The sequence below is a fragment of the Battus philenor genome, unplaced genomic scaffold, assembly GCF_028537555.1.
Source record: "Battus philenor isolate CCGP_79_NKW_IND1 unplaced genomic scaffold, ilBatPhil1.0.hap1 SCAF_27, whole genome shotgun sequence".
NCBI lineage: Eukaryota > Metazoa > Arthropoda > Insecta > Lepidoptera > Papilionidae > Battus > Battus philenor.
Window position 1 is genome coordinate 747,033 of NW_027181690.1, and position 12,026 is coordinate 759,058.

General features: G+C 35.6%; 1 non-coding gene across 1 annotated transcript; it reads right to left on the bottom strand.

The window, feature by feature from the left end:
• Window positions 1-431: 431 nt before the first annotated feature.
• Window positions 432-594, bottom strand: LOC137925784 (U1 spliceosomal RNA). Its single transcript, XR_011107683.1, has one exon. It is a non-coding gene; the product is annotated as a U1 spliceosomal RNA (small nuclear RNA).
• Between the last annotated feature and the right edge of the window lie 11,432 nt (window positions 595-12,026).

A 12,026-nucleotide genomic window follows, 5' to 3' on the forward strand; every position in this document is an offset into this window, starting at 1 on the left:
ATGACAAAGACAAAATGCTTAATTGGAAGAAAATTCAACCAAAAAAGTCACCACCTCGCTATAATTTTCAAGATTCCATTGTTTTTACACGTTTTATTCCACCTTACCGAGTTCTAAGTCTGAACTAAAAAGAGCCGAAGATGTAAAGGATATATTTTTAGTATACGCTGCCCCTTCTTCACTCCGAGCCGTACTGAAGTAAAGGAGTTAAAGATAAAGATAAGAAAATGATATAATATATATCCCAAGGCCGAAAAGATATGAATGACTTGTCAGGGATATATTTAGTCCACTTCTATTATTGCACAGCGTCTATGGGGCGCCCATAAGCTAATTTTGACGCATAATGTTACTTGTTCAAACCATTGATTTGCTTAAATACAGGACTTGTAAGATATTGTATATTTGTTTTACGTATATAGTTGAAAATGAAGGGGACGGCGCGCACGCAGTCCCCACTACCAAAAATAACGCGTCCGAGTTATCCGCATTAGGGATAATCGCAAGGGTCAACCCAACCGCAGTGCAATGGAGGGGCCTCGCCCTGGGGGAACCGCCTTCGTGATCACGGTATCCCCTACGCCAGGTAAGTATGACTTCCGTATGGGACGCTGCGAACCTCATTCACTTTGAAAAAATCTTAACACCGCGATTCGGGATAGTTGTGAAATATCGCAAGCGCCATCTATCGCAAGTCATGGAGATTACTACTACGCTTATATTGTAAAAAAAATTTCGTAAAATAAACTAATTTTATGAAACAGCCCTTTTCACTTCATTCACATTGCATTGGCGGAAGTAGCTATATATTGGTCCTTTTCTTACTTAGGATGGACTTTCGCAAAATAACGCTTGAATCCATTAGATATGTAGATATAAGATATAAAATTAACAAAAAAACCTGTGATATATGTAAATTGTATAAATAAACTAAACTGCAGTAATTGAGAATGGACGAAATGATATAAGAGCGGAAGAGAAAAATAGACTGAACTATGGAATGAATGAACAGAACGATAGATATTGTGAAGAATGGAATAATAGTATGAAAATAATAAAAAGGAAGTGAAAAATTTAATAAAGAAAGTAAATCCCTGTTCCCAACAAAATAGGGGGTGGAATGGAAGGTCTCCAATAGCAGGGGTCGTAAAAAAAAGAAAACAGATACATGCATATCTATGCCTAAAGAACGATTAAAAAAAATTCTACTAACACTTGACAATAATGACGCTAACTAGAAAACTGTGTGTTTAAAAAAATAAACATTTGTATCGAAAAAGTTTACACTAACCAAAACTCCGGTAGACTACGACATTACGAAGTCTTTTCCCTAGTCGACAGTTAATTTTAACTGATCCGTAACAGGTTCCTGAAAACTTCCGAATAACCACAGTATCAATACTAGAGTAGGTCTGGCCGACACGACGTACCAACACCTGAATACTCAATAAACTGGGATACAGTTGCACACACTATTCCCAACATGAAATAGTGTAATAAAATGGTTGCAAACGTAACCTAGCATAAATAGATAATATTTACTCTCTGGACTTAGTTACGGTTAGTGTTTCGGACGAGATTGAGTTTGAATTGTTATATTTTTAAGTAGATTGCTGTTTTGTAATATGTATGGAGTTTAGAAACACGTGGTTATAACATAACGATGGCAACTAATATCCTGGTAAACTGAAGATTGATTTCTTGTGCCCGTGTGTGTTTTTTATTTGGATCTACATGACATGACCTCCGCTATTGGGGGCATCTCGTGCCCCTATCTTTGGGAAGGACGGGCTAGTTTATTTTAAGTAAGAAAAGGACCAATATTTAGCCACTTCCACACATGCAGTGGTAGTCGTCCACTCTGTGTTTGGCACTAATCGGTATAACTAGGAGGGGTGAAACACGTGTTGAGTGATTTAACGGTGGCAGTTGCGTAATTCGCATTGTTTGCCGCATACGCATTATATTAATATTTAGCCACTTTCGCACATGCAGTGGTAGTCGTGCAACAACATCGCCCGCTAGTCCGCTGATAAATGCATATGCGGCAAACAATGCGAATTACACAACTACCACCGTTAAATCACTCAACACGTGTTTCATCCCTCCACGGGGCATTCTCAGGAATAATGTTACACCGGTTAGTGCCAAACACAGAGTCCAACTTTAATTCTATTATTATTTACATATATTTATCACAGTTTTTATCTTTAATTACAATTATTGCAATATTTTTATTTAAAATTCAATTTATTTCTTTATTTTATTGCTTTATTTCCAAAGTTATTAGCGTCCGTGATTTTGTTTTTTATTGTAAAAACAACGTTTAATATTCATGAAGGATTTTTTTACTTAGATTTTTAAATACTACGTTTTAGTCTAAGAGGCTAGATATTGTTTCTAGACGTCCTAGGGTATTAATGGTTAGATATTATAAATATTTTCTTCCTGGACGTCTCTGCTTACCGCAAGCTTAACGCAACGATCTGGATACTGTCTTAGCTCAGATGCGCACCTGGCACGGGGGATTCTTGGAGCACCTTTGCAAGTTTAAGTTCAAGGCGAGTTCCTCGTGCTTCTATGAGCTGGTGAACTAGACCATGGTGCACCTGGTGGACAATTGTCGCCCATTCAGAGGACTCCGAAGCGATTCTGAGCTCCTGCTAGGAAAAAAAGTCAGAGTGGCATCGCTTATATATATATTTATATACGATATCATAGTGACGGGGTGAGTAGTGTTGCCATTTAAGAAAAATAAAACTAACTTTTCTAAAATTATTACATATATTTACTTAATTATCTATATTTGCATGGTAATTAATACATAAGAAGATACTAAAAGTTGTAACTGTGTTTTAATGTTAACAATAAATTTTATTTGACATGTATAGAAGATGAAATAAAGTGTTAATGAAATACTTAACCTCCGTAAACCCAGCACCACTTAGAAACTATTACACAACTAATGATTATTGATTAGATAAAGGCCCCTGCTTAATTAATCCACTTCTCTACGTCTCATTAGGCGCCGGGTAGTATGTCTCGAAGAAATGGATTTCTGATGTTAAACTTAATTTTGTGATAAACTCGGATATGAATTTATTTTAGTTATGAATCGAATAAAAATATCTTGAATGATTTCGTGGTTGATTCTTTTTAATAACTCTGTGTTTGGCACTAATCGGTGTAACATAACTCCTGAAGATGCCCAGTGGAGGAGTGAAACACGTGTTGAGTGGTTTAACAGTGCCAGTTGTGTAATTCGCATTGTTTGCCGCATACGCATTTATCGGCGGGCAGGCGGGCGGTGCACTTTGTTGCACGACTACCACTGCATGTGTGGAAGTGGCTAAATATTGGTCCTTTTCTAACATAGGATGGATTTCCGCAAAATAACGCCTGATTCCATTAAATATTTAAAATTAAAACTCCCGCTGCACATATTTTAAATTGAAGCTCAAATTCAAAATATTATTTATCAACACACGCTTTTAAATTGTAAATTATTTTAACATGAACAGTATGCTACTAGCGATTCGGTATGCTGATCTGGTGGGAGTCGGCCAGATTTGAGTATCTGGCCGACTCAGTCAGTTGCTCCTTTTAAATTAAATTCAACAATGTTTGATGTTTACATTAAAATATCAGCCTTGTAAATGAGTCAACAAACCAAATTCCAAACATTTCGATCAATAAATAACTATTGAACGCTATAATAATATTTATTTATTAATATACTTTTAATTTTAGATTTAAAACTAACAAAATGAAGGTGTAAGATATTATATGGATTTAACTTTTTGAGTCAAAATGTAGGCGTAATTTCGTGATAATATGTGTCTGTCAGTATTTATATATATTATAATTTAAATTGTGTTAAATTTGTCAGTGATATTCATTTGATATTGACGGAATACCAAATATTCGCACCCATACGCGATGTTTCGGATTCTGAATATCGGTACGCAATTCCTGGAGTACCGGTAAATGTCGATAAATACATATTACGTGACTATTTCGAATTCTAACACGACAGTAACTTGCGATTCGGTATTTCAATGATTTATACAATAGAAGTAGTTTGATTCTATTAAAATTATAAATGAAACATGAACATGATCTTATGGCGCTGTGAGAAAGAGTCTGGTGAGGAAGTGAAAGTGTATAGGAGATAGGTCGTTGAGTAAAAGTTCGTCTAACCTGTAAGAAACACTATTCAATATTGCTAGTCGATTTGGTTCTTGATTCTCTTCTGGCATGTTCCTGCGCTTCTGTTGTTTTCCTTGGCGTCTTTATTTTGTTGCTATATATATTTTGCGTAGTACAACTCGTGGGTGTGTGAACCTACGAATGCGAATTACACATCTACCACTGTTAAATCACTCAACACGTGTTTCACCCCTCCACGGAGCATCTTCAGGAGTTATGTTACACCGATTAGTGCCAAACACAGAGCCACAGAACAACGCCTGATTCCATTAAATAGATAATAAAACAGACAGACATCCGCAAATCTCTTGAGATACAAACTTGTTGTATACGTAAATTTTTGTATCGAAATACTTGACTGAAATGAGTTGTCTAATCTTTTGTTCGTTTAAATATTTATGTCTTTTACCAATCGTATAGAACTTGTGAGTTTTTCAGTCAATCTATACGATAAGAAATGCAAGAAATATCGTGGAGCGATCATTAAAATGTAAATATTAAAGAAGCAACCTGGCGTTGAATTCCTACTTTAGCAAGTTGATAAGCGAAATGGCTATGTCGTAATAAATTGAGAAAAGCTTCAAACAAAATCATTTGGAACTTTATTATATATATATATACTCAGATCGTTATTATAAATGTATGTAGTGTCAGAGTTATTATATATTAGAGGGATCGGAAAGTAATGTCGCTTTCTTAAGTTAAATTCACACGACTACATTTTAATAAGTTTCTATTTTTAATGAACAAAATATTCACCTTCGTTATCAACAACCTTTTGCCATGTATTATACAAATTCAATGCCGGATCGGTAACAAAACAAAAAGTTTTTTCTGTAAAATATGTCGACAGAAACGACATTACTTTCCGGTCCTCCTAATATGTAGAAGCAACTATAGGAATAAAAATACATATATATATAAGAAGCTGCCGAGACATGAATTCCTACTGCGAATATATATATATATATATATATATACATAAGATCGTGGGGCTGTTTACCACCACCAACAAAGAGGTCCTGACCTGTGGTGTAAAATCAGACCAGGCTTTCTACCCGCTACCCTTTCAATATGAATATATTTTTCTTCCGTCGTTTTCTTTTTGTTTCCTAATTATCTTACCGCTCTTAGCTAGAATCGGTGCACTGGCTTCTAATATATATATATATATATATGTGCAGTTCTTTTTAAAAAAAAAGGAAAAGATTTATTTTTGGGGTTACTGCCGCATGATAAAATATTAATATAAAATTAAAAAGAAATCTACCACGAGTGAACACCTTCCATCTTAATTATATATAGAAATATTGACGGTAATTTTATTAATTCCGACTGGAATATTATTAAAGGCGATAATCCCAAAACAGAATTCAATTCAGAGAGCTTAAAGCAAATTAGTTTTGATTGAATGCGCATGGTGCAATTTACAAACTTTAGCGATTTTTTTGGTATTTTTTTTTTACTTTCGTAGCGAGCTTCCTGTTTTCCAGAGTTGAATAAAAACCCTCTCGTTGATCACCTTTTTTATATGACTCCTATTTTTGGGGTCACCTCGTGCTACCTCCGTCTTGGATACACAGGAATATTATAACAATAATAATTTCTTCACAGAATTCCATTATTTACATCGCCATCTTTCTTCCATTGTAATGTCAATTATTCTTTCTTCTTTTATTCCCCATGTATTCATTCATCACGTTTTATTCCTTGTTCCGTTCATACTTCCCTCACCGAATTTTTCGGGATTTAAATTTTCTGCATTACTTTTTTATTTCCTTTTCATTTTTATTTTCTTAATGTTATTATATCACAATTCTATACAGATTGAATAGTCTATCACAATTCGTGATCGGATCTATGATCACCATCCATTGACATCCGGTTTGCCGATGACACAGTTATATTGGCTGAGACCATGGAAGAGCTCGATGAAGGTTGCAAAAGAAGATAGGCGTGTGAATGGAAAGTAAATAAATAGTAGGAAAATGAGAGAAAATGTGAAGAATGATATAAGAAAACATGAACCGAAAAAAGCTGAAATAAATGACTACCTGTCCCCAAAACCATGAGGAGTAGGAGAGGCCCCAATAACTAAAGCGATCGATTGCAGTTGAGGGCAAAAGTTTCTCCAGTGTCGACCATGAGCTGGTATTTGTGGTGTGGGTAGTCTACCTGCTAGATGTACTGCTGGACGTGTGTCATAGTGGATCTTGGAGAAGGCCTGTGCCTTATAGCGGGAGTCTTTTAAATTATAACCCTACAGGTGTTATTGGATCAAATGAGATATGTTCCTTCTGGACGTCTTCAGCTGCGATTACCGATTCGCTGTCTCCACTATAGAGCCTTAAGACTCCAGCGGCTAACTGTTCTAGGGTTACATGTGTATTAAAATCGTTAAATATTTTTAGTTGAATATTAGAAAAAGAACCATTATAAATACATTAAAAAACTTTTAAGTTAAACGGTTTTTTGATACCCATATTGTGGTGGTTGTGGAAAAATATGTACCTAGTCCGCCATATTGGAACGGCGTCTATATTGAATTTTAAATTTTGACATAATCATCGTGTTTTACTAGTGTAGCCCTTTCATTTGATACCCATATTGAGGGGGTTAAGGAAAAATATGTAATCCGCCATTTTGTATCGGCGGCCATCTTAGATTTATAATATTATTGATTTTATTATATTGTATTGTCATCTAAATTAAATGTGTGTACCAAATTTCAGATCAATCTGACAACGGGAAGGTGTTTAAATTTCAATTTCTAATCCAAATAAATAAACAAATAAATTCCGTACGGGTCGAACTAAATAAAACCGTTTAAAAATGCTTAACGATCTCAGGAGAGTCTCCAAAGAGGCAGCCTTTGAATTAAGTATGGATAAGATGACGTTGATGTCCCGTATCTATGTCTTGCTTACTTAACTAGTTGTTGGAGGTGCTATGGTCTAAGTTATATATGATATATCTGAGAAAACTGTTCATCTAAGTAAGTTTAACTTTGAGAAAAATGACACTCGAGAAATTCGGATTGCTAACGTTGGGGAACAAATACTGTTCTTTTGAAAACATATCACAAGCTGTAGACGTCTTGGCTAAAGAGTAGAGACTCTGTGTTTGGCACTAATCGGTGTAACATAACTCCTGAAGATGCCCCGTGGAGGGGAGAAACACGTGGTAGTTGGGTAATTCGCATTGTTTGCTGCATGCGCATTTATCAGCGGGCTAACGGGCGGTGCACTTTGTTGCACGCCTACCACTGCATGTGCGGAAGTGGCTAAATATTGGTCTTTTTCTTACTTATCTTGGCTTCCGCTTATGACTTGCGGCTTCAAAAATGTTAATAAGAGAGTAATCAGTGGCGACGAAATAAATTATTCCGTTGTAACAATAAAGCTATTATTCGTGTATTACCGTTATTTGTACAGTTTTCCACGTTTAATCCATTTGTTATAATTATTTATTGGAATGAGGATTCGTGTTATGTATCGTGTCGAATTATAAAACCTGTAGCAGCGATGGAAGTAGACTCCCACTAAGATCGCTATGATAACCAGTCTATTGCTGGCTGCATCCATCCATTTTCTTCCCATGACCTCCACTGTGTCATTATAAACATGTTTTCCTTCCATCAGATAAGACTTTGAAATTCCTTCCACCCGTACTAAGCGTTTTGCTAATACTTGTATAGCACGAACAGGCAAGGAGTAGAACAACCTACTGTCGTCATTGCCCAGACAATTATAACTTAGGAGTGTACAAGATTAGATTGAATAGGTTTCTTCTAGACAAGCATGTTTGACAGAAGTCAAATGCTTCGCCTATATAGGATAAAAAAGATTTTATATCAAATAGATTCAGGCGTTACTTCGCGGAAATCCATCATAACTAAGAAAGGGACTATTATATATCGCTACTTCCGCTATGTAGCAGTAGTCGTGCTTACGCGTTTGCTAAGCAAGCAAAAAAAAATCGCTTATGTGACTTTGAGTGGTAGTGGGGGGAGGTAGCATATAAATGGCAGAGCAGTGGCGGACGGAGCTCATTCGGTGTTTGACACTGGTCGGTCTAACATCTCCTGAGTATGCCCCGTGGAGGAGTGAAACACGTGTAGAGTAGATTAACGGTGGTAGTTGTGTAATTCGCATTGTTTCCCGCATGCGCATTTATCAGCGCGCTGGCGGGCGGTGCATTTTGTTGCACGACTACCACTGCATGTGCGGACGTGGCTAAATATTGGTCTTTTTCTTACTTATCTTGGATGAAGTTTATTCATAATCGCTTCCGCTTATGACTTGCGGCCGCAAAAATGTTAATAAGAGAGTAATCAGTGGCGACGAAATAAATTATTCCGTTGTAACAATAAAGCTATTATTCGTGTATTACCGTTATTTATATAGTTTTCCACATTTAATCCATTTGTTATAATTATTTATTGGAATGAGGATTCGTGTTACGTTTCGTGTAAAATTATAGAACCTGTAGAAGCGATGTAAGTAGACTCCCACTAAGATCTCTATGATAACCAGTCTATTGCTGGCTGCATCCATCCATCTTCTTCCCGTGACCTCCACTGTGTCATTATAAACATTTTTTTATTCCATCAGACAAGACTTTGAAATTCCTTAACGCACTAAGCGTTTTTCTAATACTTCTATAGTGCAAACAGGCAAGGAGTAGAATAACCTACTGTCGTCATTGCCCAGACAATTATAACTTAGTAGTGTACAAGATTAGATTGAATAGGTTTCTTCTAGACAAGCATGTATGACAGAAGCCAAATGCTTCGCCTATATAGGATAAAAAAAGATTTTATATCAAATAGATTCAGGCGTTACTTCGCGGAAATCCATCATAACTAAGAAAGGGACTAATATATAGCTACTTCTGCTATGTAGCAGTAGTCGTGCTTACGCGTATGCTAAGCAAACAAAAAATTCGCTCATGTGACTTTGAGTGGTAGTGGGGGGGAAGGTAGCATATAAATGGCAGAGCAGTGGCGGACGGAGCTCACTCGGTGTTTGACACTGGTCGGTCTAACATCTCCTGAGTAAGTCCCGTGGAGGAGTGAAACACGTGTAGAGTAGATTAACGGTGGTAGTTGTGTTTCGCATTGTTTACTGCACGCGTTGATTAGTGGACTGGCGGGCGGTGCACTTCATTGCACGAATGCTGCATAGCGGAAGTAGCTATATATAAGTACCCTTTATAGATTTGATATCATTACTATTTTAAATGCAAGAACAAAGACGGAGTTACAAGAGAGGTTTTATATCTAAAGTTCGGTCAAAACAATTGTCATGTGAGGGTAGTTTGAAGTTTGAGCATCACCGAATTAGACGGACCCGTATAATGAAAGCGATAATGCGGTTAAGGGCGATATGGAGAGATGTTTGGCATTCGGGCAGAGAGTGTTTGAGTTGAGAGGGACAGCGTTATTTAGTTTCTACATATTTGATGTAATTACTCTTTTGATGACGTAAGACAGGGGTGTCAAACTCTCGTGCGACCCGAAAAAAAATAAAATTAATTTATTAAACTTTGGAACTATTAACAGAACTCTTATCAATCACTAAATTATTATTTAATTTTAATTTATTTTATTTTTAACTTAATATTAAAAAATATATATGTTATATAGGAAGGCCTAACAATTTTAGAAAGTCTTTACTCGAAATATTCTTAAAGATATAATTAATCTAGTCAATGTCTCAACTTTTAATGGAACTCTGTTTTTTTTACTCTACTCTGATTCTCAAGGTGTTATAGTTGCGGGGAAGAAGCAGGAAGAAACTCCACAACAATACATCTTTTGATAAAGTTTAACAATACAGATTTATATACATACACTGTATTAGATATAGCCTAAATGAAATCAATACAACCAAGCGACGTCTAAAGAGGTCTGCTTATCTTATGAGTTGATGTAATACTCTGCACTTGCCAGATCGTGATCACCAATTCAGAAGTTTAAGGCTTTAGTTTTCATCCCCTCAGTCTTTTCTCCACCCTTTTAGGAAAGTTTGTCGTCTGTATATGTAAAAAGGTAAGATAAAGAACCTTTATACAACTTTTAACAGAACTCTTATCGATCACTAAATTTTTACTTATATTTTATTTATTTCATTTTTCACTTTACTCTGCGTCGCAATGTGTTATAGTTGTGGAGAAGAAGCAGGAAGAAAGTCCACAACAACACATCTTTTAGTAAAGTTTAACAATACAGATTTATACATATACACTTTATCAGATATAGTCTAAATGAAATCAAAACAATTAAGCGACATCACTGCCAAAGATTCTTGACATTAAAATATTCGTTTATTGAATAATAAGCTTCTTCTGTGTTTTGTATTTTGTTAATGGTAGTCTAATAATGTTTTGCGGCATTGTATTAAAATCTATAGGAAGAATCAATAAAATTTCTCTCGAAATAGAAAATATACCTAAACAATAATTAAATATGTTTTTACATTATTCTAGTCGAAATAAAATGTTTTTATAAGTGCTTGTGCCCTTTCATTATGGCAGACGAAATAGACGACACGATTATTCATGATGAATGCGCGGACGTCTTGTCTGACGTTCTAGACGCTTTGACCGATTCGGAAGAAGACATTGGAGATGAAAAAAGTGAAAGTGGAGCAGAATAGAAAATTTTGTATTAATTTACGTATGTATATCTTCAAAATTTCATGAAAGTAAGGGAACAGGGTTGAGAACGCATGAGAACTAGCGATGAGTTGATTAAAACTTTACAATTCATAATTTCCCGATAGTGTCAAAAACGGCCGGCGACAAGCCAAGTAATCTGAATTAGCGCTGCCGGCGCCAAGCGAATAAATTTTTACGAAACGTGCGGACGGCAAAGTGTTTTTACATTGCGATTTGCAGACATTTGGACAGTCTAAATAGACGTAGGCTATATATAGTAACCTATATAAATATAGCAGGGAAAAACTGGTTGGTCAAAGAAGACAGAGGATACAGAAGGTAAAGGAGGCCAAAAGTCCATATCCAAAACAAGGACATCACTATTCTTATCTAAATCAACATATCAAACATAAGGATATAAAATTAAAAAGAGTTTTGATTATGATTTGTTTTATTTAGTAGGAGACATTATAAATAAAACACTATATTTAATTATTTTTTTATTATTTTCTCTGTTTTATTTGTTACGATTTGTTCACGTGTTATCATAGGATTAAAATGACATAGATATCTATCCTTTCATCACCTCAAGGTATAGACCTTCAGTAAAAGTCACGGCAATGACACTCTTATCTATGCCATCGGTCTATCTAGTAAAGGGTCAATTCATGCCGCGTCTACCAGCCGTTCTTCACACTGCTTTTCAGCTTATATAAGCCCATTGTAAGTCAAAAGCTCTATTCTTTGGAAATATTCAAATATGAATTGTATAGAACCTTCGAGATGCGTTAATACAATACTATGTTTTATTTTATATACAAAACTGTTACTTCAGACGCCGCTAGATGGCGGTAGTAGATTGATTATTTCTATGCTTTGTCGTCAGGTAGTTTCAAATAAGAGCATCTAAAAGGAATATAGCATAAGGACTCCCTGGCTCTAATACGATGATGTGTGAGGCACAGGTTTATTGTTTTGGAACACTATTACTTCGAACATAATAATAGATGGCGCTAGTGGGTAGATATACAGACGTATTCGTAAATTTGAGATAATAGTCTGTAAACTTTGTTCATAAACAAAGATGACTCTACACTGTCTTGTGACATATAGCGCCATATTTAATTATCATTGCTATTTTCTACATTCTTGTTCCT